General features: G+C 31.5%; 1 protein-coding gene across 2 annotated transcripts in view; it reads left to right on the forward strand.

Annotated features, from left to right (window-relative positions):
• Nucleotides 1-2,238, forward strand: part of LOC117121377 (prolactin-releasing peptide receptor-like) — a 41,468-nt gene extending 39,230 nt beyond the window's left edge. Inside the window, exons 4-5 of one of the 2 annotated variants that reach the window (XR_004447537.1) lie at nt 964-1,041; nt 1,801-2,238. The gene's annotated coding sequence lies outside the window, so the exon portion shown is untranslated. The remainder of the gene's footprint in view (nt 1-963; nt 1,042-1,800) is intronic. The other variant, XR_004447536.1, reaches the window with a different exon arrangement.
• The last annotated feature ends 844 nt before the right edge of the window (nt 2,239-3,082 follow it).

Raw genomic sequence — 3,082 nt, forward strand, 5'->3', positions numbered from 1 at the left:
CTTTTTTAAAAACCAGACATGAACCGTACATGGCTGAACGTCTCTCTCTCACTCTCTCAATGTGGTCACCTATGCACAGATATTTATTTATTACCAATTCGACATATAAATGAATAATATGCAGTGAATGAAATTACTTGGAGAGTGCCTAGAGCAAGACATGGGCAAGGCCCAACACTAAAGGTGATCCACTGATCATTATGATAAAATGTAATTCATACATGAAAGTAAAAACAAAACAAAAAAAGCCTGAATTTGAAAACAATGTTAGAATGGCTCCCAGCTTTCAATAAAAATACGGCAGCAGACCATTTAACAGAAAATGAAAGTTGGTATGCGGGGCCAGATTTATCAAACTAGAAATCGGCTTTAAATTGTCTTAAATCCATTATTTAAAATTAAAAATTCGATTGTACACATGCGCCATCTAAGACAACTTTTTTTTGCTAAGATGGTTTGATAAATCAGCTTAAGATATTTGCTTTAGGGACATCTTAAATGTTTTGACTTCTAAGCTGAGATTGATAAATCCTTGGTCTAGACCCCAGTAAAACATGTTGCTGTAAACTAAAAATTATTTTTAACTTGAAACGCAACTTGCCTTGCTCATGTAATACCATTATTGTGCCGATCCAAACAAATATATTTTAATAGCCAATCCAATTGTGGTCAAAAACCACATGGGCGAACAAGGCTCTGGCATCCCCTTATTTTAGACCCCGATCAGAATTGTTGGACCCCTATCGACATTTTTCTCATTTTTTCTGATTTTACAAACATTTTACTACAAAATCCTTTAATCGACAATCTATGTCTATGTATAAATAAGAATATAGCACTGGTATAATTTAACTGTGTTAATTTATAGGAAAACAATTTTGTCGTTTATATATTTAATTGTAATTTTGTAACTTACTTAAAATATAATTATTCAGTTATGGAATGAAATTGTTTATCTTTCAGCTCAAGACAGACAGTGTATATTTATTGGACCTCATTGGATATGGGCTGGACTCCGGCCTATTGGGCGCCTGATGCTCGGTAATGTTTGCTTTTCTTGATCTCAATCCATTTGTTATCTTGCTTATGCATGTTGAGCATCGAATAAATTCAATCAATCAATCAAAAAATATTATATTATGAAAAATGTTTGTATGGTGAAGACTATAGTATTATGTTTATTGTTTGAATATACTGTATTTTTGAATCTATATATTCATTTCTATCAAATAGTACACTTTTTATAAATTTTATTTACCCATGACAATCGGAATGCTAACATAATTTGTTTGCGCTGTTGCGATCTACTAGTCATACCCAATGCCATGTATTTAATAATCCTCACATCATTCCGTGGTATGATGATACTATACATAATTGATATTTAACATGATAATGCTAAATATTTTTTTTTTTTTTTTTTTTTGCTTTATGTCAAATTTATAAATATTGCGCTTAGCTCATGCTTAAAATTAAAAAGTCGACTGTACGCATGCGTCATCTAAGACAATTTTTAAGCTAAGATTTCGCTAAGATGGTTTGATAAAATCAGCTTAAGATATTCGCTTTAGGGACATCTTAACTTTTTTGACTTTTGCTAAACTGAGATTTATAAATCCTTGATCTGGTGGGGCTGAGGTGGTGGGAACCCTTCATCTGGCAAAGTCCCTCCCCGTGGGCCCACTCTATTTCAAACCTCTGGCTCTGCCTCTGTTTTTATATATATATTATGTTTTGATGATAATCCGTTATAATTCTTTCTCTGTTTCCTAATCTTTTCTCAATATTTTTCTATTCCAGTGATGTAGACAAAGAAGCCACAACTATCAGGAAAGAGTGTCCGGTCTCAATCGTAATTTCATATTCAGAATTTTTGCAGAAATATTTTTGGCTGTTTATGAATAATTAACTTACTAATTATTCATAAATAGCCAAAAATCTTTCTGCAAAAATTATGAATATGAAATTAATTAAAATATAGTGTAAATTTTATTTTTAAAATGTTTTCCTCTTCAATAATCTCAAAAATAAATGTTAGCAATATGTAGTAATTCTTGTATTAATATTGTATTATTACTGCTAATGTTTGTCTTATTAATAGAGAAAGTAACCCGTTTGTTGTAAAGAATATAGACATGTATGATAATAAGATATAACATTTTGAGGATTAAAATCAGATTTATTAATTTTTTCCGGATGTACATGATATAGTCCTACAGTATATAATTATAAAATGTACCGTATATATAATTATATCACAACTTGATTTCAATGCTTGAAAATAAATATCAAATGAAATTGTGCATTTCTTCTCATCTTATTTAATGTGTATGTTTACTGTAATAAATTCAATAGCTAAAATATCCTTATTGTAATAAGCTTATAAGCTCAAACCAAAAGTGAAGAATTGCTTCATCAATATGTGCTACTTTATCTATTAAGCTAGCAATTCTTTCGAAGACGCCCTTAACAAAAACATAAAACCGGAAATGGCTGGATCTCGGTAGAGATACAATTTGATACGCAACAGCCAGAAATAAAACCAGAGCTTTCGGACAACACTAGTCCTTCCTCAGTGGTGAGTGAGTGATTGTAGAAAAAGCTAGAAACAACTGGCTAGGTGAGATGAGAATAAACATCGTGAACAATGAGTGAACAAGAAGGCCAAAACATAGATACATACATACATACATATATACAATGTATATATATATATATATATATAATATAGGCTTACATATATATACATACATATATAATATATGTACCTGTCTCTTATACACATCTAGATGTGTATAAGAGACAGGGATGTGCCAGGCTGTAAAATATCCTCCGCGAAAAATGTTAGGCCTAGAAATCAATCGCCGCATTTCAGAAAAATGTGGTTTGGTAAAGATGTATCGATTATACATAGGACTTGATAACTGCATCAGCGGTTGCCAACAAAAGAGTTATAGCCATGGTTACTGCATGCACGCAAAGATCGTACGTGGCAGATACCCTACACGGTTTTATTTACACAATCTTTTGTTACTTTTTTCCCCAGTGACGTCACGATTAAATTGTATATAATGGCCTATAA

This window comes from Anneissia japonica, unplaced genomic scaffold (assembly GCF_011630105.1).
Source record: "Anneissia japonica isolate Jap-2015-1 unplaced genomic scaffold, ASM1163010v1 scaffold21_len1647178_cov195, whole genome shotgun sequence".
In the NCBI taxonomy this organism is placed as follows: Eukaryota; Metazoa; Echinodermata; class Crinoidea; order Comatulida; family Comatulidae; genus Anneissia; species Anneissia japonica.